Raw genomic sequence first — 25837 nt, 5'->3', positions numbered from 1 at the left:
AGATCCCCTGGGAGCAATCTGTTGGTGGAAAGCTAGAGTGGCCATTTGAAATCTTTAGGCTGTGTTGGAGAACCATCGCTTTATGAAGCCTTGCTGTCGGTAGTCGGAGTGGCCTTTGTGGTATTGATTCGGCTGTTTCCTGGACCAGCTGAGTGGCTGCCAGCCACTCTGAGCTAGGTAGGGATCTGGCTGTTTCCGTAGCCAGCTGAGGTTGCTGGCTGAACTGAGACTCAGAGCTTCCCCAGAGTAGAGATGGAACTGTCTGTCGTTCTTTGGTGTTTGTCTCTTCTTGTCCTTGCCTCCGTGGGGTAAGCCAGGCCATTTTGCTGTTGCCCTGTGGGGTATCTGCCTTGTCTTGTCCTTGCCTCCATGGGGTAAGTCAGGCCATTTTGCTGTTGCCCTGTGGGGGATCTGCCTTGTCTTGTCCTTGCCTCCATGGGGTAAGTCAGGCAGTTTTGCTGTTGCCCTGTGGGGGATCTGCCTTGTCTTGTCCACGTCTCCATGGGGTAAGTCAGGCCATTCTGCTGTTGCCCTGCAGGGGGATCTGTCTTGTCCTTGCATCTGTTGGGTAAGTACGGCTGTTCTGCCGTTACCCAACAGGTGGAACTGTCCCACCTTGGTGTGGAGATAAAGTTGAGTCCCATCTTGTCTATGGATGAGTCCCGACTCTATGTCTGTGTACTGTCCAGTCTCATGTTAGTGTCGAGTTAAAGATGAGTCCCGGCTTTTTGAAGGATAAGCCCTGGCTCTCTGTTGATGTACAGTTCCCAGTCTGTCTCCGAGCTCCAGCCTCGGAGTTATCAGCCTCTGCATTCCAAGACCCAAGACCCCAGCCAGCAGCCTTAAGACTCAAGATCCCAGACCCCAGCCGGCAGCCTTAAGACTCAAGATCCCAGACCCCAGCCGGCAGCCAAGCTCAAGATCCCAGACCCCAGCCGGCAGCCAAGCTCAAGATCCCAGACCCCAGCCGGCAGCCAAGCTCAAGATCCCAGACCCCAGCCGGCAGCCAAGCTCAAGATCCCAGACCCCTAGTCCCAGCCTAGTCCAAGGCCTGAGTCCTTGTCCTAGCCCAAGTCTGCATTCTTGTCCCTGCTCCTTGTCTGTATCCTGTCACGCCCCAACTCTAGTCAAGTCCTGCTCCTTGTACTTCAGTGTCTGTCTTGCATTTGTGACGTCCATGGCCTCCACTTATGCCAAGGTGAAGGAGCAACACCTTATATTCTGTTTGGGTGGCCTTCAAACTGATGGCATGAATATCAATTTCTCCTCCTGAATTTTTTCTTCCCCCTCCCCTCTTCCTCTATTCCCCACACAAGACTTTCTTTGAACGCTTAGGCTGGGAAAAAGCCTTGAGACATGGAAATTTAAGATCTTGCAAATATTAAAATTCGAAACCTAGGAAGGATCCTGCTCACTGTTTTACTCTTCCAAAATTTACACTATTGATTTGAATGCAGATTTATTGAATCAATCGACTTTTATCGATAAGCTTGCTTGATGCGCTAAGTTGTTATGTAGACCTGAGTCACGGGACCTCAAAACTGGGAACCCGAGTACTTGTGACCTGAAAAACTCAGACCAGAGACCCTAGAAACTGAGAACAGAGACCAGAGAAACTCAGAATGTAGACTAGAGAAGCTCAGAACGTACATTTGGTACGGAGACTCTGGGTACGCAGGACGTAGACTCAGGATGTGCACTGAAAACAGAAGGTACCTTTGCCTTCAGCTGACCAACATCCAAGTGATGTTGAACCTTCAGTGGGTCCATTACTTGGCAGGGTCCTACTGTCATGGTGACTGGTGAGTGCTGCCAATGACTGAACCTAGGTGCAGAGGAATGTAGAGACAGAAATAAAGAGTTTATACATAGGAATTCCAACAGGACACCGGTGGCTCGGCTGAACGACACCCAGAGACAGATCAATCTCAAAACAAGGATCCTGCTATTAGCACTAAGCAGGCATTTTCTTACATTGTACAAGTGACACGGAATCCCTGAGCCGATCAAAATAGATGTAACAAGCTTAAACAGAAGGCACCAGGAGACTGCATTACAAAGAGCGAATCACTCGAGAAAAACACAGGGAAATTTAAACAATTACTGACTGCCATTAAACATCAATAAACCAATTCAGGTGGTCTAAAAACCTCAGAGCCCAGTGCCCAAGGGTCCCCTGCACAAACACATTACATTAAATGCCTTGCTAAAACCTGTATACTGAACATCCACTGCTCTACCTTCACCAATGTGCTTTGTCACATCCTCAAAGAATTTATTCAGGTTCTTGAGGCATGGCCTGCCCCTCAAAGTCATGCTGACTATCCCTAATCAGACTATGCTTCTCTAAATGCTCATAAATCCTGTCTCTGAAAGTCTTCCCCAATAATTTGCCCACTACTGAAGTTAGACTCACTGGTCTAAGAATACCTGGGAGGTAACATACCACCTGGGTGACTCCTTCACGTCTACAGAATCTCCTATATGGTCCCCTATCTATGGAATTCCCTATCACAACTGCACTCCTGTCCTTCCCTCTTCCCTTCTGAACCATGGAGCCAGACACTGTCGCATTCCTTGGTAGGTCATCTCCTACAACGTATCCAAAATGGAATACTTATTATTGAGGGGAACTGCCTCAAAGATACTCTGCTATGTGGGCCTTTCTGTTTCCTGTCAGTCATCCTGCTACCTGCATTCTGCAGCTTTGGGATGCTTACTTCTCTGTTGCTCCTATCTATCAGCTCATTCACCCGTATGAGTCGAAGGTGATATGTTACCTCCCAGGTGCCAGGGTCAAGGACGTCTTGAATCAGGTGCACACATTCTAAAAGGAGGATGAACAGCCATAAGGTCATCCAACTACAGCACCAGTTCCCTGAAATGGTTTGTAAGGAGCTGCAAATGGATGCATCTCATGCAGATGTAGTTATCAGAGAAGTGGGAGGTCTCCCAAAAATTCCACATCTCACACGAAGAACATACTGCTGACCCTGGACCCATTCTCACTGCACCGACTGTGTACAAATTAGTGGCAGCGCCAGAGATTTTTTCTTGCTGGTGCTACAGTGGGGCTGAATTATTCAGTGATGGTGCTGAGGGATGTACCCTATGGCAGGGGTCCCCAACCTTTTTTGCACTTGCGGATCGGTTTAATATTGACAATATTCTTGCAGACCGGCCGACCGGTGGGGGGGGGTAGGGTTGCCAACGGACAAAAATAGCAGTCAAATATGTTGTGTTTTCCCTGAGAAAGACTACAATGACCATGAAGCCATGCACGGGCACCTGTGTGCACATGTGCGTACGTGCCCATTTTTTTCGGCAAATCGTTTTTGACAATTCTGTTCAGTGAAACTACACTGTAGATACATTATTTCTACTTTATATAGGCTGTGTTTATCATATCGTTCCTGCTTTTACTATATGTTAGTGTTATTTTAGGTTTTATGTAACACAGCGCATGGATATAGTGATAAGTCAATTATAAGTACTTATAAGTCAATAGCATCATAACCTTTTAAGTAACGTTTGGATATTAAACACACAGCACATATTTTCCCCACATGAACATATAAGATCATTGCAACACGTCAATATCCCTGAATCAGTGGGAGCCCTGGGCTTGTTTCCCTGCAACGAGACGATGCCATCGAGGGGTGATGGGAGACAGCGATACTCAAAGATGGGGGGGGGGGGTGGGTCCTTATGTCCAGTCTATTCTGCAATTTTGTTTTTGTTGCATTCATTGCAGAAAAGCCCGGTTCACAGAGATATGTTGGAAATGGAAGCAATGTTTTCAGTGATTTTGTGGCTATCTCAGGGTATTTAGCCTTGACTTTGATCCAGAATGCCAGCAGAGATGTTACGTCAAACATACTTTTCTCCCCTTCGTCATTTGCAAGCTTGAGGAGTTGATCATCTTCCTGCGCTGACATGGATGACATGCGGTAATGACCTCATGTGCGTTCAAGCTCAGTGCGTGACAGGGAGTGAGGAAAGGTGCAGCTGACTCATATCGCCAAATCATATTGTTTTCTCATGGCCTGGTAGTACATGTTTTGAAGCCTGGTGGTTGGGTACCGCTGCCCTATGGTAATATGTATTCGCAAGGCCAGACCGTGGCGTTCAAAGTTTCAAGCACTATGTGCCTACTATAAATGCCTCTGTTGATACACAAGCAACAGCAATTGATAAATATAATATAGAAGTGAACTGTGACAGTGTCAACAGCATCGGGGACAACCTGGGCTACACAAAGCATAAACAAACCAACCAACAGAGCATCCGACCCACAGCGCACAACGGGAATCACCGCACCAATCCCGCAACCAGCATCAAATGCGTGCTTTTCAACTGAAAAACACAACACTAACCCACAATGTCCACTGCTATTTGCATTACATAGACAGACAATGCCAAAAGATACACCGTTATTAAAGTCAAATGAGGCAAACAACAGATGCAAGGCTTTACCAGGAGCTGGACAAATTGTACTCTGACCATGCAATACCTCAATTAATTCAGCTACTGAATTTAAAACAAAAATCAACAGAATCACCACTTGGAAGTCTAAGCAAAACCAGTAGGCTTAATAGCAGTAAATATAATAGTTTAGGATTTGCAGGAAACATAAGGACTATGGGGTATCCACCACAAAATAATAATAATAACCAGCATTAGTCTTGGCCCAAATTTTAAAAAAATCAACTGCACTCACCATTGATGTTTTCAGAGAAGCACAATCCGTCTGTTGTTGTGATTGGTGGCGAAAGCATCAACGATTTTCTGGATGTCAAGTGCTTTGGTCCTCCGGCTGTTTATGACCAACAGGCCCAAGTTGCTGTTCCGAGCATCGCTGCTGCTATTCCTTAAGTAGTTTTTGAGGCGTCTGATGCAAGAGAAACTCCGTTTGCATGAGGCTGATGTCACAGGCAGAGTCAGTGATATGCAGATTAGTTTGTATAAATCTATAAATGCATCGCAGTAGGGTCTCATTGGAGCTAAAAATTTCGCTGTGTCATTCACTGTCTGTCCTTGCTAATAAAACTTCAAGTTGTAGATAGCAACAAAAGTAATTCAAATTTAAAACAGGAAATTAGGAAATTGCAAAGTGAAATTGATGATATTTATACATTGGAAACTCAAAGAAATTTTCTTTACCTGAGACAAAAGAATTATGAAGTAGGAGGTAAATTAGCTAGATTATTAGCATATAAATTACGAAAACAACAAGCAGACAATACAATTCATAAAATAAAGAATCCAAAGACAAAGCTTGTGGAGAGTACAATAGGGAAAATTCAAGAGAGTTTTGAAACATTATCGAGAGCTGTACTCCCAACCCCGGGCCTCCAATGAGCCCTATATAGACAGTTTATTAAATTCTTTAGATCTACCTAAACTTACAGATTTACAAAATGAAAGTCTATTAGAACCAGTAACTGCCAAAGAACTGAATGTGGCCATCTCTACGTTAAAGGCTGGAAAGTCCCCGGGTTCAGATGGGTTTACCTCAGAGTGGTACAAATCCCTGAAGACACAGTTAGCCCCATTACTACTTAACACCTTTAATTGGATCTTGCAGAGAAGAGAAATTCCACCTTCATGGAGAGAAGTGATTATTTCAGTTATTCCTAAAGAGGGTAAAGATAAACTAGAATGTGGCAATTACCGGCCAATTAGTGTTCTTAATTTAGATTACAAACTATTTACATCTATATTAGCGCGCAGATTGGAAAAGCTCTTACCTGGCCTAATCCACTTAGACCAGACTGGATTTATTCAACAAAGACAAACACAGGACAACATAAGGAGAACTCTACACATATTAGAACAGGTTAATAAGAACGAGACAGAGACAATGGTAGTAGGATTAGACGCTGACAAAGCTTTTGATTTGGTTAGTTGGGCATTCCTATACAGAGTGTTGGGAAGATTCAGCTTTCAAGAAAAGTTTATTAAAGTAATTCAGACTCTATATGACAGCCCTACAGCTCGAATTAAGATAAATGGGGACCTCTCTGACTCCTTTATTTTAGAGAGGCACTAGACAGGGATGCCCAATTTCTCCTCTCCTTTTCGTGCTATATATTGCCCAACTAATAAGACAGAGCGAAATCATAAGAGGTATCAAGGTGGCAGGGATTGAACAGAAAGTGGCGTTATTCGCAGATGATGTTTTAGTCTATCTGAGTGAACCAGAAAAATCATTTATAGGATTGTTTACGCTGTTGGATGACTTTGGGAAAATATCAGGTTATAAAATAAATGTAAAGAAAATGCAGGTTATGTCCCTAACTTATACACCATCCAAAAAATTGCAGGATACATATGATCTTAAGTGAGAAGCTAAATCATTAAAATATTTAGGAATAACCCTGCCGAAGGATCTTTCAACGCTGTCACAGGTAAATTATGGGCCATTAATCTCAGAGATAAAAGCAGATATGCATAGATGGAATCTTATCCCCTTTTTAAGTTTAACTTCAAGGATAAATACTATAAAAATGAATATTCTTCCTCGGTTACTGTATCTTTTCTGTACTTTACCTGTGGAGGTGGATGATAATCAATTCAGGGAATGGGACAAATGGATTTCCCGCTTCATTTGGCAAGGAAAGAAACCTAGAATTCGATATAACACCTTACAGTAAGGGAAGGAAGGAGGAGGTATGGTTCTTCCTTGCCTGAGAAATTATTTTTATGCCTCACAGATAACCCTTCTGCTATATTGGTGTAATAGGGAATATAAGGCTAGATGGAAGGAAATAGCATTTGGATTAGTTGAAAGTTTTCCTCTACAGGCCTCAATAGCTGACAAAGGATTGATGGCCCAATTGGAAAAATTTAAAAACAGTTGGATAAATCTTACATTAAAAGTATGGCAGAAGGTGGTTAATTCATGTGGAATTAATAACATGTTAAAACTCTTCAGATGGTGTGCATATGATACCGAATTCCTTCCCAACAGAGATAAAAGATTTCAACTATGGATAAAGAAAGGTCTTACAACCTACCTCTCATTTATACATAAAAGAGTATTACAAAGTGTCCAAATCCTGCAGGACAAACATGGCCTAGAACACAATGACTTTTTTTAGGTACCTTCAAGTACGAAATTATGTTAACCAGAGTTGCAGATATATAGACCTATCAACAGTAGAATTAGAATTTTTCAAGATTCTTAATTCGGCTTGTGGTTCAATACCTAGTAAATCAGTTTCTCGATTACATAATGCACTCTCCCATGCTAAAAATGTAAATACACTGTATATTAAAGAGAAGTGGGAGAAAGAAGTGGGGTTGGTACTTTCAGAGGAGGCTTGGGGGAAAATATGCAGCTTTCAGTGGTCCTCGACTAATTCTTTGACTTGGAGAGAACATTGTTGGAAAAATATTATAAGATACTTCAAGACCCCATATCAGGAAAAATATAAAGATACAAACGTGACATGTTGGAGAAGATGCGGCTCCAAGGAGGCAAATCATTTCCATATTTTCTGGGATTGTCCTAAATTACGTCTATATTGGGAAGGTATTCATAGAACATTAGTTAAGGTACTTAGGTCCCAGATACCTCTGAACTTTGAGACGCTCTATTTGGGGCATGTATTGTTTCTTGAACAGAAGGAAGATATAAAGTTGCTGCAGGCCCTTTTAGCGGCAAGTAAGAAATCAATCACTAGAAAGTGGCTAAATCCAAAACCACCTACATTAGAAGATTGGCACGAAATTATCTTGGAAATACTTAAAATGGAAAAGATGACTTACTCCCTGAGAATTCAAAAAGAAAAATTTTATCAAATCTGGAATAAATGGATTGAATATATAACCCCAATGCAAGCAGACTTTAGATGACTCTCTTAATGATTTATACTGCTCTTGTCATCAACAGTAATATTGCTAATGTAAGCGCCCCTAGTCTAAATGTTTACTTTTTTTGTTTTTTTTTGGAAAATAGAGAATTAATACAAGTAAAGGAAAAGATGTGGGTAAGGGTTAAAAAATGATAAAATTAAGTAAATAAGTACATAGGGATTGGATAATTATGTCTGGGGGCAGGAGCAAGTATGAACAAGTTAGGATATAAACACCTACAATGGTTGTTACATAGGCTTACATACATTTCCGACCAGAAGAAAAGGTCCAGAAGAGATACATGGAAACTATTACTAATCCACTATTATTACTATTTTTCTTAACAATTAATACCATTACTTAGCCTAATTGATTAGAATTTCCACTGTACATAATTATCTATTTAAGTGTCTAATTTCTTTTTATATCATCTCAATGTGTACTTAAGAATTTATAAATAATTATAGTTTTATACATATAAAAACTGGAAAAGGTTATACATGTGAAAAAAGTACATGATACTTGTGAATTCCTTATCCAAATAAAAATAAAATTTAAAAAAAAGAAAGGCACTGAGCTCTTCTAAAATTTTTCACTGCTTAAACCAAACAAAGTTTACCCCCATTCCTCTATTCCGCACTCCAACCTTTTACTTCTTCTCACCTGCCTATTATGCTCAGGGTCCCCTCCTCCTTCCCTTTCTCCAACAGTCCACTCTCCTCTTCTATCAGATTCCTCCACTCCAGATCCTGACCTCTCCCACCCACCTGCCTTCACCTATCACCTTTTCCTCCCCCCACCATTTAATTTAGGCCTCTCTCTCCTTGCCTCTCAGTCCTGAAGAAGTTCTTAGCATCAGAACGATGACTGTTTTGTCATAAGGCGGTAGCTGGGAACGGACCCAAGTGCAAGACACAGACACTGAAGTACTAGGGACAGGACTAGGATACAGGCTGAGGGCAAGGACATGGACACGAAAACCGGGAACCCGGAACAGGACTGGATAAGGACCCAGAACCTGGGTCTTGCCTCTGGCTCGGACCCCAGAACTAGGCAAGGACAAGGCTTGGCAGGCAGGCAGGACAAGGCTGGAGTTTTCAGGCTTGAGGCTAGAGGCGAGGCTTGGCAGGAGGCTGGAGTCTTTAGGTTTGAGGCTAGAGGCGAGGCTTGGCAGGAGGCTGGAGTCTTTAGGTTTGAGGCCTGAGGCGAGGCTTGGCAGGAGGCAGGAGGCTAGAGACCTGAGGCGAGGCTTGGCAGGAGGCAGGAGGCTAGAGACCTGAGGCGAGGCTTGGCAGGAGGCAGGAGGCTAGAGACCTGAGGCGAGGCTTGGCAGGAGGCTGGAGTCTTCAGGCTTGAGGCCAGGCAGGCTTCTCCTGGGCAGTGCGTGGTTCACCACCCGACAGAGGCAAGGGACAGGAAGGGATAGAACCAACCACAGGTAACAGCAAGACGGCCTGGCTTACCTGAGCGGAGACAAGGGACAGGAAGGGAGCTAGGTACAGGGTGGCTCCAGGACAAGACTGCAGGTGAGATGAGGCGAGAGTTACCAGAAAGACAATGCAAGGCGAGACGAAAACTTCTGGCGAGGTGAGAGTTACTGGCAAAGCAAGACGAGACGAGAACTTCAGGCGAAGCGAGAGTTACCGGCAAGACAAGGCAGGGCTTCAGGCAAGGAAACAGAAGGCAGAGGAAGGAACACAAGGAGTAAGGACAAGAACAATCCAGCAACCACACCCTGGTCTCTGGAGGTATTTATGCAGCCAGCCCCAATGAGCATTAGCTGCCTCAATTAGAGCTAAACAAGAACAGAAACAGGGTAAACAGGAAAACCTGGAGCAAGGGTCGATGGACCGGACTGTGAACCGGAATACGGACTTCACGGACCAGACCATGACAGTACCTGCCGCAGCCCCCCCCCCCCCCGCCGATTGGAGCCTCCTGGCGACCAAACAGGGAATCAAGACTATGGACAACCGGGGCGGGTGGGAGGGTATTTAACAGAAAGGAACCCCGGGTGGCAAGAGGAAAATGACAGTATGTGTCGCTGGGTCCATGGTTGGCTGGATTGTTCTGTCATAAGGCGGTGGCTGGAAACAGACCCAAGTGCAAGACACAACATTGAAGTACTAGAGACAGGACTAGGATACGGGCTGAGGGCAAGGACATGGACACGAAATCTGGGAACCCGGAACAAGACTGGACAAGAGAGCTAGGAGCCCAGGCTTGGACTCTGAATCAGAAACTGGACAAGGACCCAGTATCTGGGTCTTGCCTCTGGATCGGAGCCCAGAATTAGGCAAGGACAAGGCTTGGCAGGCAGACAGGACGAGGCTAGAGGCTAGAGGCTAGAGGCTAGAGGCTAGAGACGAGGCCAGGCAGTAGGCTGGAGCCTTCAGGCTTGACGCCAGGCAGCAGGCTCCTCCTGGGTAGGGCATGGTTCACCTGGGCAGTGCGTGGTACTCCTGGGCAGGGTGCAGATCACCTGGGCAGGACGCGGATCACCACCCGACAGAGACAAGGGACAGGAAGGGACAGAACCAACCACAGGTAACGAGAAGACGGCCTAGCTTACCTGGGCGGAAGCATGGGACAGGAAGGGAGCTAGGTACAGGGTGGCTCCAGGTCAAGACTGCAGGCAAGAGTTACCAGCAAGACAAGGCAAGGCTTCAGGCAATGCAAGGCAAGACGGGAACTTCAGGTGAGGCGAGAATTACCGGCAAGACAAGGCAAGGCTTCTGGCAAAGCAAGGCGAGACGAGAACTTCTGGCGAGGCGAGAGTTACCGGCAAGACAAGGCAGGGCTTCAGGCAAGGAAACAGAAGGCAGAGGAAGGGATACAAGGAGTAAGGACAAGGACAATCCAGCAACCATGCCCTGGTCTCTGGAGGTATTTATGCAGCCAGCCCCAATGAGCATTAGCTGCCTCAATTAGAGCTAAACAAGAACAGAAACAGGGTAAACAGGAAAACCTGGAGCAAGGGTCGATGGACTGGACCGTGAACCGGAATACGGACTTCACGGACCAGACCATGACAGTACCTGCCACACCCCCCCCCGCCGATTGGAGCCTCCTGGCGACCAAACAGGGAATCCAGACTAAGGACAACCGGGGCGGGTGGGAGGGTATTTAACAGAAAGGAACCCCGGGTGGCAAGAGGAAAATGATAGTGTCTGTGTCGCTGGGTCTATGGTTGGCTGGATTGTTCTGTCATAAAGCGGTGGCTGGAAACAGATCCAAGTGCAAGACACAACATTGAAGTACTAGAGACAGGACTAGGATACGGGCTGAGGGCAAGGACATGGACACGAAATCTGGGAACCCGGAACAAGACTGGACAAGAGAGCTAGGAGCCCAGGCTTGAACTCTGAATCAGAAACTGGACAAGGACCCAGTATCTGGGTCTTGCCTCTGGATCGGAGCCCAGAATTAGGCAAGGACAAGGCTTGGCAGGCAGACAGGACGAGGCTAGAGGCTAGAGGCTAGAGACGAGGCCAGGCAGCAGGCTGGAGCCTTCAGGCTTGACGCCAGGCAGGCTCCTCCTGGGTAGGGCATGGTTCACCTGGGCAGTGCATGGTACTCCTGGGCAGCATGCGGATCACCTGGGCAGGACGCGGATCACCACCCGACAGAGACAAGGGACAGAACCAACCACAGGTAATGAGAAGATGGCCTGGCTTACCTGGGCAGAAGCATGGGACAGGAAGGGAGCTAGGTACAGGGTGGCTCCAGGTCAAGACTGCAGGCAAGACAAGGCAAGAGTTACCAGCAAGACAAGGCAAGGCTTCAGGCAATGCAAGGCAAGACAGGAACTTCAGGTGAGGCAAGAATTACCGGCAAGACAAGGCAAAGCAAGGCGAGACGAGACGAGAACTTCTGGCGAGGCGAGAGTTACCAGCAAGACAAGGTAGGGCTTCAGGTGAGGAAACAGAAGGCAGAGGAAGGGATACAAGGAGTAAGGACAAGAACAATCCAGCAACCATGCCCTGGTCTCTGGAGGTATTTATGCAGCCAGCCCCAATGAGCATCAGCTGCCTCAATTAGAGCTAAACACAAACAGAAACAGGGTAAACAGGAAAACCTGGAGCAAGGGTCGATGGACTGGACCGTGAACCGGAATACGGACTTCACGGACCGGACCATGACATGTTTATGAATTTCCAGAGATGCTGCCTGACCTCCAGCATTTTGTGCATGTTGCACCACATTCTGGACTTGGAATGTGGTGAAACCAAGTGCAAATTGCATGACTGTTTTACAGAGTATGTTGGTTCAGTTTGCAAATGTAACTTTCAACTTCCAGCAGCACATCACTTTCATTCTCCATCCAATCCCCTTTCTGACCTTTCAGACGCCGGCCTTCAACAAAATCCAAAGGAAACTCAAAGAACATTGCATCATCTGCTGAGGCATGTTACAGCCCTCAGAACTCAACCTTGAGTTCAATCATTGGAAATGATCAGCTTTTCTAATTGGTATCAGAACTGGCCAGTTCTACTGAAAAATCATTCATCCTATCTGTCTCTTTTCATGGATGCTGCCTGACAAATAGTTCTAGCATCCTGTTTCCTTTATAGTAGCTGTTACATTATGTATCTCACAATTCCAGCTTCTTTTTCACTCCTCTGTTATTATTCATCTCCTGCTATTTATATCTTCTTCAGACCGGATCAGTGGCAATTAACAAAACCATCACCTCCCTTTCTCAGTCAGCACCACTGTTACTGGTGTCACTGTGTTTCTCTGTCTCTAACCCATCCCAGATACTCTCTTTATACTCCCTGTACCCCTGCCTTCTCTACAACTTAAACATATTTCATTACTAACTTACCCTGGAGCTGATTAAATGATGCAACTGTCAGGTTAACTCTGTTTCTCTCTCTGCAGAGTCTATCTGGTTTGGTGAGTATTTCCGGAATTTCCTGCTTTTATTTCAGGTTTTCAGCACTGCACCTTTTCAGCTTTATGATTGTCGATTTCTTTCTACTTACTGTATATAGCACCTTATCATATCTCAGCAACAGGAGAACAAACAGTTTTAATCTATTGTAAATCATAAAATCTGACAAACAATAACAGTCAACAATTAACATATTACCAACAGTCATCAGGGCACCAAACCACTTTCCTTCAGTCTATCAAACAAACTACACAGCCTTTACATGATAATTCAGCAAGGAATGGAACGAAGTAAGCAAGAAAATAGTACTGGGAAAATATTGGCTCTAAATCTTCAGGATTGAGTAACTTTTATTTCAGTGTTTTAGAGGATGTAGATAAAGGCATCTTACATGCCTTAGTCAGAACTGTAAGCTCCTTTCTATTGATAAGTATCTATTTAGACTGGAAAATTGCAAAGATAATTCTATTGTTTCGCAAAAACAGAAACAAAGCAAAAGAAGGTTAAGACTGTTTAGTTGAACACTCTATCAGACATAACATCATTAAACACACACAAAAATTGCTGGTGAACGCAACAGGCCAGGCAGCATCTATAGGAAAAGGTACTCTTCCACCCCCACCGATGACCCCTTCTCCCGTACTCTTCCACCTGCACCGTTGACCCCTTCTCCCATCTTCAACCCTCCTCCTCTTCATGGACACCCTGCTCTGGTGTTCTGCCTTCACTGGATCTCTTTATTGCTAACTGCTGACGGGACATCAACCATCTCAACTTCACCGCACCTTGTTCCCATTCCACCTTACTCCTTCTGAATGCTCTCCTCTCCACTCCCTCTGCACTAATCCTAACCTTACTATTAAACCCGCCGATAAGGGGGGTGCTATTGTAGTCTGGTGCACTGACCTCTACCTTGCCGAGGCACAGTGACAACTCGCTGATACCTCCTCTTATTTACCCCTCGATCGTGACCCCACCAAGGAGCACCAGGCCATTGTCTCCCACACCATCACTGACTTTATCCGCTCAGGGGATCTCCCATCCACAGCTACCAACCTTATAGTTCCTACGCCTCACACTTCCTGTTTCTACCTCCTACCCAAGATCCACAAACCTGCCTGTCCTGGCAGACCTATTGTCTCAGCTTGCTCCTGCCCGACCAAACTCGTTTCTGCATACCTCGACACGGTTTTATCCCCCCTTGTTCAATCCCTTCCTACCTATGTTCGTGACACGTCTCACGCTCTTAAACTTTTCGATGATTTTATGTTCCCTGGTCCCCACCGCTTTATTTTCACCATGGATGTCCAGTCCCTGTATACTTCCATCCCCCATCAGGAAGGTCTGAAAGCTCTCAGCTTCTTTTTGGATTCCAGACCTAATCAGTTCCCCACTACCACCACTCTGCTCCGTCTAGCGGAATTAGTCCTTACTCTTAATAATTTCTCCTTTGGCTCCTCCCACTTCCTCCAAACTAAAGGTGTAGCTATGGGCACCCGTATGGGTCCTAGCTATGCCTGCCTTTTTGTTGGGTTTGTGGAACAATCTATGTTCCATGCCTATTCTGGTATCTGTCCCCCACTTTTCCTTCGCTACATCGACGACTGCATTGGCACTGCTTCCTGCACGCATGCTGAGCTCGTTGACTTTATTAACTTTGCCTCCAACTTTCACCCTGCCCTCAAGTTTACCTGGTCCATTTCTGACACCTCCCTCCCCTTTCTAGATCTTTCTGTCTCTATCTCTAGAGACAGCTTATCTACTGATGTCTACTATAAGCCTACTGACTCTCACAGCTATCTGGACTATTCCTCTTCTCACCCTGTCTCTTGCAAAAATGCCATCCCCTACTCACAATTCCTCCGTCTCCGCCGCATCTGCTCTCAGGATGAGGCTTTTCATTCCAGGACGAGGGAGATGTCCTCCTTTTTTAAAGAAAGGGGCTTCCCTTCCTCCACCATCAACTCTGCTCTCAAACGCATCTCTCCCATTTCACGCACATCTGATCTTACTCCATCCTCCCACCACCCCACTAGGAATAGGGTTCCCCTGGTCCTCACCTACCAACCCACCAGCCTCCGGGTCCAACATATTATTCTCCGTAACTTCTGCCACCTCCAACAGGATCCCACCATTAAGCACATCTTTCCATCCCCCGCCCCCCCCCCCCCCCGCTTTCCGCAGGGATCGCTCCCTACGCAACTCCCTTGTCCATTCGTCCCCCCCATCCCTCCCCACCGATCTCCCTCCTGGCACTTATCCTTATCAGCGGAACAAGTGCTACATATGCCCTTACACTTCCTCCCTTAACACCGTTCAGGGTCCCAGACAGTCCTTCCAGGTGAGGCGACACTTCACCTGTGAGTCAGCTGGGGCGATATACTGCATCCGATGCTCCCGATGTGGCCTTCTATATATTGGCGAGACCCGACGCAGACTGGGAGATCTTTTGCTGAACACCTATGCTCTGTCTGCCAGAGAAAGCAGGATCTCCTAGTGACCACACATTTTAATTCCACATCCCATTCCCATTCTGATATGTCTATCCACGGCCTCCTCTACTGTCAAGATGAAGCCACACTCAAGTTCGAGGAGCAACACCTTATATTCCGTCTGGGTAGCCTCCAACCTGGTGGCATGAACATTGACTTCTCTAACTTCCGCTAATGCCCTGCCTCCCCCTCGTACCCCATCTGTTATTTATTTATATACACACATTCTTTCTCTCACTCTCCTTTTTCTCCCTCTGTACCTCTGACTATACCCCTTGCCTATCCTCTGGGTTCCCCCCCCTCCCCCTTTTCCTTTTTCCTCCTGTCCCATGATCCTCTCATATTCCTTTTGCCAATCAACTTTCCAGCTCTTGACTCCATCCCTCCCCCTCCTGTCTTCTCCTATCATTTTGGATCTCCTCCTCCCCCTCCCAATTTCAAATCTCTTACTAGCTCTTCCTTCAGTTAGTCCTGACGAAGGGTCTCGGCCTGAAACGTCGTCTGTACCTCTTCCTATAGATGCTGCCTGGCCTGCTGCATTCACCAGCAATTTTTGTGTGTGTTGCTTGAAATTCCAGCATCTGCAGATTTCCTCGTGTTTGCATAACATCATTAAATATCAGTATAGATCGAGCAATTGAATATCCCATGTTTGTAAAGGTAGAAAATTAAGAGGTCCAAATTCTCTTAATTTTTCAAACTTGCCCTTTGTCCTCATGGAATAGAAACATAGAAAATAGGTGCAGGAGTAGGCTATTCGGCCCTTCGAGCCTGCACCACCATTCAGTATGATCATGGCTGATCATCCAACTCAGAACCCTGTACCAGCCTTCCCTCCATACCCCCGATCCCTTTAGCCAGAAGGGCCATATCTAACTCCCTCTTAAATATAGCCAATGAATTGGCCTCAACTGTTTCCTGTGGCAGAGAATTCCACAGATTCACCACTCTCTGTGTGAAGAAGTTTTTCCTAATCTCAGTCCTAACAGGCTTCCCCTTTATCCTCAAACTGTGACCCCTCGTTCTGGACTTCCCCAGCACCGGGAGCAATCTTCCTGCATCTAGCCTGTCCAATCCCTTTAGGATCTTATACGTTTCAATAAGATCCCCTCTCAATCTTCTAAATTCCTACGAACATAAGCCTAGTTCATCCAGTCTTTCATCATATGAAAGTCCTGCCATCCCAGGTATCAATCTAGTGAACCTTCTTTGTACTCCCTCTATGGCAAGGATGTCTTTCCTCAGATTAGGGGACCAAAACTGCACACAATACTCCAGGTGTGGTCTCGCCAAGGCCTTGTACAACTGCAGTAGTACCTCCCTCTCCTGTACTTGAATCCTCTTGCTATAAATGCCAGCATACCATTCGCCTTTTTCACCGCCTGCTGTACCTGCATGCCCACTTTCAATGACTGGTGTATAATGACACCCAGGTCTCGTTGCACCTCCCCTTTTCCTAATCAGCCATCATTCAGATAATAATCTGTTTTCCTGTTTTTGCCACCAAAGTGGATAACCTCACATTTATCCACATTAAATTGCATCTGCCATGAATTTGCCCACTCACCCAACCTATCCAAGTCACCCTGCATCCTCTTAGCATCCTCCTCACAGCTAACACTGCCGCCCAGCTTCGTGTCATCTGCAAACTTGGAGATGCTGCATTTAATTCCCTTGTCTAAGTCATTAATATATATTGTAAACAACAGGGGTCCCAACACTGAGCCTTGCGGTACCCCACTGGTCACTGCCTGCCATTCTGAAAAGGTCCCGTTTATTCCCACTCTTTGCTTCCTGTCTGCCAACCAATTCTCTATCCACATCAATACCATACCCCCAATACCGTGTGCTTTAAGTTTGCACACTAATCTGCTGTGTGGGACCTTGTCAAAAGCCTTTTGAAAATCCAAATATACCACATCCACTGGTTCTCCCCTATGTCAGGCTTTGATCATCATGCACTTCTTTCAACTTAGTACACTGCCTTTAGTATTAATTAATTAATTCCAGTTCCCATTCCCATTCCGACATGTCCATCCATCGCCTCCTCTTCTGCCGCAATGAGGCCACCACAGGGTGGAGGAGCAACACATTCTCCACCTGGGTGCCCTCCAACCTGATGGTAGGAATATCGATTTCTCCTTCTGGTGAACAAGCCAATCTCTTGGCAGGAGAGTTTTGGTCTCTGGATGATGGGGAGGGATGAAGTGAAAGAGAAGGTTGTTGTATCTCCCACATGTTCATTGGAAGATGCTGTAAGAACGGGAGTGTATGTGAATGGTGGTGGTAGAGTGACCCAGGAAACTGAAGAAGAAATTGTCTCTACAGAAGATGAAAGGTAAAGGCTGATGCAGTGTCTCAGCCTGAAACCTCAAGCCATTCTTTTTTCCATGGTCTCCTACTCTCTCCTGTCAGATTCCCCCTTCTCCAGCCTGTATCTCATTCACTAATCAACCTCCCAGCTCTTTACTTCACCCCACTGCCCTTCCTGATTTCACTTATCACCTACCACCTTGTACTTCTTCCTCCCCTACTCCCACCTTCTTCTTCTAATTTCTCATCTTTTTTTTCCAGTCCTGATGAAGGGTCTCAGCCTGAAACATCGGCAGTTTACTCTTTTCCACAGATGCTGCTTGGCCTGCTGAGTTCCCCCAGCATATTGTGTGTGTGTTGCTTGGATCTCCAGCACCTGCAGATTTTCTCCTCTCTCACTAATAGCCTGTCTGTCCCAATCACATTGATTTCACAGTCAAAATGCTGACCAATGCCTCTACTTGCTCAGGAGGCCAAAGAAATTCAGCAAGTCTCCATTAATCTTTACCAATTTTTATCGATACACCACAGAAAGCATCCTATCTGGATGCATATTGGCTTGGTTAGCAACTGCTCTACCCACGACTGCAAGAAACTGCAGAAAGTTGTCGACACGGTTCACAACATCACAGAAACCAGCCTCCTCTCCATAAATTCTCTCTATGCTTATAGTGGCATGCAAAAGTTTGGGCACCCCGGTCAAAATTTTTGTTACTGTGAATAGGTAAGCGAGTAAAAGGTGAAATGATTTCCAAAAGGCATAAAGTTGAAGATGGCACATTTCTTTAATACTTTAAGCAAGAAAACTTTTTTATTTCCATCTTTTACAGTCTCAAAATTACAAAAAAGGAAAAGGGCCCAAAGCAAAAGTTTGGGTACCCTGCATGGCCAGTACTTAGTAACACTCCCTTTGGCAAGCATCACAGCTTGTAAACACTTTTTTTAGCCAGCTAAGAGTCTTTCAATTCTTGTTTGGGGGATTTTCACCCATTCTTCCTTGCAAAGGCTTCTAATTCTGTGAGATTCTTGGGCTGTCTTGTATGCACTGCTCTTTTAAGGTCTATCCACAAATTCTTGATGATGTTTAGGTCAGGGGACTGTGAGGGCCATGGCAAAACCTTCGGCTTGCCCCTCTTGAGATAGCCCATTGTGGATTTTGAAGTGTGTTTAGGATCATTATTCTATTGTAGAAGCCATCCTCTTTTCATCTTCAGCTTTTTTACAGATGGTGTGATGTTTGCTTCCAGAATTTGCTGGAATTTAATTGAATTCATTCTTCCCTCTACCAGTAAATGTTCCCTGTGCCATAGGCTGCAACACAAGCCCAAAGCATGATCGATCCACCCCTATGCTTAACAGACGGCCAAAACGTTCTATTTTAACTTCATCAGTCCACTGGACTTGTTTCCAAAATGCATCAGGCTTGTTTAGATGTTCCTTTGAACCTTTTGAATAGAACTTTTTGACCGCAATGAGCAAAGGTATGTTTGTAGAAAAAAGGGTGCAGAATTTCATGAAAAGAACACCTCTCCAACTGTTAAGCATGGGGGTGGATCGATCATGCTTTGGGCTTGTGTTGCACCCAGTGGCATGGGGAACATTTACTGGTAGAGGGAAGAATGAATTCAATTAAATTCCAGCAAATTCTGGAAGCAAACATCACACCATCTGTAAAAAAGCCGAAGGTGAAAAGAGGATGGCTTCTACAACAGGATAATGATCCTAAACACACCTCAAGATCCACAATGGACTACATCAAGAGGTGCAAGCTGAAGGTTTTGCCATGGCCCTCACAGTCCCCTGACCTAAACATCATCAAGAATCTGTGGATAGACCTCAAAAGAGCAGTGCATACAAGACGGCCCAAAAAATCTCACAGAACTAGAAGCTTTTTGCAAGGAAGAATGGGCAAACATCCCCCAAACAAGAATTGCAAGACTCTTAGCTAGCTACAGAAAGCGTTTACAAGCTGTGATGCTTGCCAAAGGGGGTGTTACTAAGTACTGGCCATGCAGGGTGCTCAAACTTTTGCTTCGGGCCCTTTTCCTTTTTTATTATTTTGAAACTGTAAATGATGGAAATAAAAAAGTTTTTTGCTTAAAATATTAAAGAAATGTGTCATCTTTAACCTTATACTTTTTGGAAATCAGTTCATCTTTTACTTGCTTAGCTATTCACAGTTACAGAAATTTTGACCGGGGTGCCCAAACTTTTGCATGCCACTGTATTGTTGCTTCAGCAAAGCCTATTACAGATTGGGGCATCTGAGTTTGGGGTTCAGTTCCGGCATCCTTTGTAAGGAGTTTTACGTCCTCCCTGTGAGAACAGATTGTTTTAGTACAGGCTGTCCAGTTTCCTCCCACAGTCCAAGGGAATACTGGTTAGTAGGTTAACTGGTTATCGTAAATTGTCCTGTGATCCGGCTGGGGTTAAATCGGTGGGTTGACGGGCAGTGCTGTTCTTTGGGCCAGCAGGGCCTGTTCTACACCTCATCTATAAATAAATAGATACTTATATAAACAAATAAATAAAATAGCCAGCATAATCAAAGACCCCACCCACAATGGCCATAAGTTTAAGGTGAGAGTATGGCATAGTTAAAGATCATCTATCGGGTGCTTAGAATCTGGAACGCATTGCCTAATGAGTTTCTCACGACATTTAATAAGTATTGGAATAACTACTTGAAACTGCATGCTTTCTAGGGCTGGAAATTGAACAAAAAGTTAGGCGGCGGCTGGCACGGACGCAATGGGCCGAAGGGTTCGTTTACGTGCTCTGGTACTGATGTGCATTTGGCGGAGGGGGAGGCGGGGACCATTCGAAAGGGTGACGCGGTTCGTCAGTTGATTGGACAATTCTTCCGTCAATTATACTGACTGACAAATCAGAATTCAGAGCGCTCGCACCTGCCCAGGTGCTGCAGTCGGTGGAACAGTCTCTGGGTGAAAGGGGCTGGTTGACAGTGAGACCGGGGCAAAGCGAGCTACACCAGGGGCCGGGAAGAGCTGTACTGTGGAGAGTTGGACTGCGGAGTCGCTGTGCTGGGTCGGTAGCTGTTATTGAGCGGAGCGCCGGTAGTTGAGAGTCCGGGGTAGGTGGCATCTCCAGGGCCGCGGGACCGGCCTGTCTCCCAGGGCGCTCCAATCCGTTCGGAGCCCTTGACGCTGCCCACCTGCGTGACAGGGGCCACCCGGCAGCATCTGCTGACATTTGGCCCTGAATCTCCCTCGCTTTCTGCGAAATTATCAATTGTAATTTATAGATGAATTCTTGGGAATACGTCGTCTCTCGCGGGCTCATCAGAAATTCGGTGAAACTTCCTTTATGATCGTAAAGTAGTTGTGGCTCACTTCTGTTTACTATTTTTCATATTATGACTCACTTCAGTTTATGACATTTCCCATTTTTATGATCCATTATTTCTGTAATTTTAATGTTATATTACAACGACTTAATAGGAAGTTCAATACTAAAACTGTACCCAGCCATCAGCTGTTAAAATATAATTTGTGTTCAGCTAATTTTTTCCCCAGTTTGCAACCAACCTCTGGTTTGACTTCTGAGCGACCAGTACCACACCAGAGATTTAGTTCAATGTTTAGTGCAGTAATAATTGGATGTTCTTTTTCTTTGCCAAAACATTCCATTTAGCTTCCTTATTACTCAGTGTACCTGGATGCTCACTTTGTGTTTCATGTACAAGAACATTTGGATCCTTTTGTCCTGTAGAATTAGGTTCTCTCCCTTTATCCTTCACCCAATATCACTAAAGAGGTTTAATTATGTCATTGGCATTTGTGGGATTATGTTGTGTACAGATCAGCAATGAGAACTCCCTCTGAAATTGAAACGTTCTTAATGTTTTCAATGTTTAATTTTTTTTTCCAGGAAATAAAAATTACAATGACATAGAAAGTAATGCTTATAAAATGAGAGGAAAAAAAACATGTATTTACAGCACCTTTTTAACTATGTTGGCTTATCCTGAAATGATTCCCAGCCAGTAGATTATGACATATGAATGGTATTGTATATTTGTATTAAATGTACTTCCCTGTAAGATTTCAGTTGTAAAGTGTTTTCTTTTTAATGTCATTACTGTTTGGCTTGTACTTGAAACTGGTGCATTTTCAATACCTTGGTAATTTATTCCATATGATTTGAAACAAAGAATTCACAATCTGATCATTTCACCAACTATAGTCTGTGTAATTTTTAAAAATTAAGAATCTGGAAATCTGAAACAAAAAGAGAAAATCTATAAATATTCTGCAACGCAATTACATCTGTGAAGAGGGGAAACACTGAATGTTATGAAAAGTATTACCTCAGTTTTTTTTCTCTCTACAGATGCCATTGTTCTGAGTATTTCCAAGACTTTTATTTCTGCAATTTCTGACTTCATGGAAATGGTCATGGTTTCCCAGTTTTTTTTTCCAGCAAGGTTAAATACTTGCATCATTATCTTGTTGTCTTAGACCTTTACAGTTAATGTTAAATATTCTAGTAGTGCTTCTCAAATTGTTAGATAATTTTGTTCAGGATGTATTTGGTTTAAGTGTAATGATCAGATTTCACATTGCACTGCACTGTAGAATGGGTGTGAAGTTGTATTTATTGTGGGTGTACATGTCAGAGTTTCTGTTTCTCAAGCCACCTCTTGAGGAAGACTTGGTATTTACTGAGCTGAGATTAATGACTGTGTGTTGTTTATGTGGAGTTGGCACTTCCTGTCTGTGGCTGTGTGTGGTTCCTCTTGGCACTCCAATTTCCTCCCATTTCCTAAAGATATTACAGTGTCATAGAGTTATACAGCATAAAAACAGGTCTGTCAGCCCAATTCATCCATGGGAACCAAGGTGAATATCTGAGCTAATTAGTTACTGTAAATTACCATTCAACATAGGTTAATGGCAAATTTAAAAAAATCAAAGAGAAGTTGATGGGCATATTTGAGAGAAAATAATTTTCAGGGATGTGAGGGAGTGGGTCTAATGTGATTGTTTGTTTGCTTGCACGCTCGTTCGGACTTGATTGATCAAATGGTGATCTGATCTGTTCCAAGTCCAGGATGTACAGAATCATTACATAGAAACATAGAAACATAGAAAATAGGTGCAGGAGTAGGCCATTCGGCCCTTCGAGCCTGCACCGCCATTTATTATGATCATGGCTGATCATCCAACTCAGAACACCGCCCCAGCCTTCCCTCCATACCCCCCTGATCCCCATAGCCACAAGGGCCATATCTAACTCCCTCTTAAATATAGCCAATTAACTGGCCTCAACTGTTTCCTGTGGCAGAGAATTCCACAGATTCACCACTCTCTGTGTGAAGAAGTTTTTCCTCATCTCGGTCCTAAAAAGCTTCCCCTCTATCCTCAAACTGTGGCCCCTCGTTCTGGACTTCCCCAACATCGGGAACAATCTTCCTGCATCTAGCCTGTCCAATCCCTTTAGGATCTTATACGTTTCAATCAGATCCCCCCTCAATCTTCTAAATTCCAACGAGTACAAGCCCAGTTCATCCAGTCTTTCTTCATATGAAAGTCCTGCCATCCCAGGAATCAATCTGGTGAACCTTCTTTGTACTCCCTCTATGGCAAGGATGTCTTTCCTCAGATTAGGGGACCAGAACTGCACACAATACTCCAGATGTGGTCTCACCAAGGCCTTGTACAACTGCAGTAGTACCTCCCTGCTCCTGTACTCGAATCCTCTCGCTATAAATGCCAGCATACCATTCGCCTTTTTCACCGCCTGCTGTACCTGCATGCCCACTTTCAATGACTGGTGTATAATGACACCCAGGTCTCGTTGCACCTCCCCTTTTCCTAATCGGCCACCATTCAGATAATAATCTGGTTTCCTATTTTTGCCACCAAAGTGGACAACTTCACATTTATCCACATTAAATTGCATCTGCCATGAATTTGCCCACTCACCCAACCTATCCAAGTCACCCTGCATCCTCTTAGCATCCTCCTCACAGCTAAAACTGCCACCCAGCTTCGTGTCATCCACAAACTTGGAGATGCTGCATTTAATTCCCTCATCCAAGTCATTAATATATATTGTAAACAACTGGGGTCCCAGCACTGAGCCTTGTGGTACCCCACTAGTCACAGCCTTTTCTACCCTTTCAACTATGATCACAATTAGCTGTTCTCCTTTCTCTCATTAACCTTTTTCTGCAATCACATTGTTCCATTGTCTACTTGATTGCTCCTGGTGCAACAGAGCATTGTGGAGATTCATAAAATTAGCAGTCAGTTGCTATTCTTGCCAACCTGCTGTTCGCTTCCATGTGCATTTCCTGATGACATCAGTATTCCTCCTTTCGACATAGTTGTTGCTGTTGTCTTCGTTGCTTTCTCTGACACTGTGGTGGTGTATTTCTGTTCCATACCTTTAATTCCTTCAACCCCAAATCTGATCCGAGCTATTCTTAGCAAACTCATTGCCGAACCTAGCTACCCCAAAACCTCCTCTTCCCCTCCTAACCCAAACTCAGTCTCTGTTTTTTCCTCAAGACCATGCTTACCCTTTGTGGCTCTGCTGTGGGGTGGAGAAGGAACAGGTTCTCTCCGTAGGTGATGGTTAGATTCTTTTTTTTTTCTTGCCTATGTAGTAGGTATTTGAGGTCTTTTCAGCTTCCTGTCAATAAAATGTAGCTCATGACAGAACTGGCCAATGACTGTGTCTAATAACTACAAATTATTAATCACAGTTGGATCATACAATTGCCTGTTTCACATCTTCCAGAACCTACTAGTGTACTTCGATATTACCCACTCTAGGTGATCCTGCTCAGGTTCAATGTGGCGAGTTCTTCTCCAAGTCGTTGAGAGGTCGTCTTCTACAATTGTTGGTCTCCAGAGCTTTTGTTGATGGCTATCTTGAGAGGCATCTTTTCACACGTTTCTTCATAAACCTTGCAGATATTGTGTGATTATTATAGCAATTATAAACTTCCAAGTCCAGTCTTTATCTTTACAAACTGGTGTTTTTTTTTTAACTCTTTCGAGCTCCTCTTGTTGTCGTTCAATTACTTCAGGTGTCGGTTCTTTAATTACAAGAGTATCTACTTGTGCTTTTGCAATTTATCAGAGTCCTCCCTTCAACAGGATGTTGGTTCCCAAATTATACTTACCCGCTTGCTCTCCGGGATAGTTGATCACAGGATTTTAAAGGTACTTCACTATGTTTTCAGATTGATGTTGACTCGGTGTGGATGATGTTGCCATTCTTTCTCTATTTTTTCCTTTGGTTTTACCCGCCCACCCTGCCCCAAACCCCAGCCACATGATGCTTGATTTCTTTTACTCTGTACCATTCAAAGCCACCCATCACCAGCCTTTGATCCACGTTCAACATGATTCCAGGATCATAGCAGTTTTCTAAGCGGGGGAATCCAAACATGTGGAATATACTGTTGTAGATTTAGTTAACAGGTTTGTTAAGTAATTTAAATGGCCACATAACTGCTGAGTGATTTCTCTTTGCCAATGCGTGAACTAAATAATTGTGATAATTAGTAAATAAGCATAACAGTACTGATGATGGGGATTGCTTGAAATAAGATGTACCTAGTGGCAAAGTTACAAAAGGAAAAAGATTCTCTTTTCTCGTTTATGTAGAGTTAACAATTATTACTATAAAGTGTGTGGAGGGGCAAAATATCTGTCATTTCTGAAGAAGAGAGAACACTGGACAGTTGGTTGCCTGGTCAGTAACACCATCCGCATTAACATTGCTGCCATCTATCTCTCTGGCCACTTGGGTTCGGAGTACAGCTTTGGCTTTTTTTGACGGTAATTTTGTTGAGAGCCAAAATCTTTTATATATTAATGTCATACCAGCTAGTCTGACCATTGCCTAGGGTGAATTGGTGTGGGGTATATATGCTGTAGATGTATTAATGGTATAGTGAATAATCATTAATGTGAAGGGCAACATATCTGCCCAGCTACAATTATGCAGGGAATTTTTCACTTTTGATCCACATGTTATACAATACCATCTGAGAGGGGAAATTCTTACTTGATACTGAAGAAAGCCATGGTCCATTGCATAACCTTGTCTATATAATGGATACCGTGGTCAGAATTGATAGCGGAAGTTAAACCCAAAGAGTACAAATCTGAGTAACCAAAATTTGTGTGGTGATTTGGATACTCAGATTTCTGCCCTGTGCTGGTGAGGATAAAAATAGGGTGATGGGGCAGATGAATGCAGAGCTAAATAGATGATGCCCACAGGTACACAGAGC

General features: G+C 44.5%; 1 protein-coding gene across 6 annotated transcripts in view; it reads left to right on the top strand.

The window, feature by feature from the left end:
• Positions 1 to 20500: 20500 nt before the first annotated feature.
• LOC140211431 (uncharacterized) overlaps positions 20501 to 25837 on the top strand; it is a 119094-nt gene continuing 113757 nt past the window's right edge. For 5 of the 6 annotated variants that reach the window (XM_072281134.1, XM_072281132.1, XM_072281133.1 and 2 more), the window contains exon 1: positions 20501 to 20656. The gene's annotated coding sequence lies outside the window, so the exon portion shown is untranslated. The remainder of the gene's footprint in view (positions 20657 to 25837) is intronic. The other variant, XM_072281131.1, reaches the window with a different exon arrangement.

This window comes from Mobula birostris, chromosome 17 (assembly GCF_030028105.1).
Source record: "Mobula birostris isolate sMobBir1 chromosome 17, sMobBir1.hap1, whole genome shotgun sequence".
Taxonomy (NCBI): domain Eukaryota; kingdom Metazoa; phylum Chordata; class Chondrichthyes; order Myliobatiformes; family Myliobatidae; genus Mobula; species Mobula birostris.
Note: the sequence above shows the minus strand (reverse complement) of the source record. Positions and strands in the feature narration are given on the sequence as shown.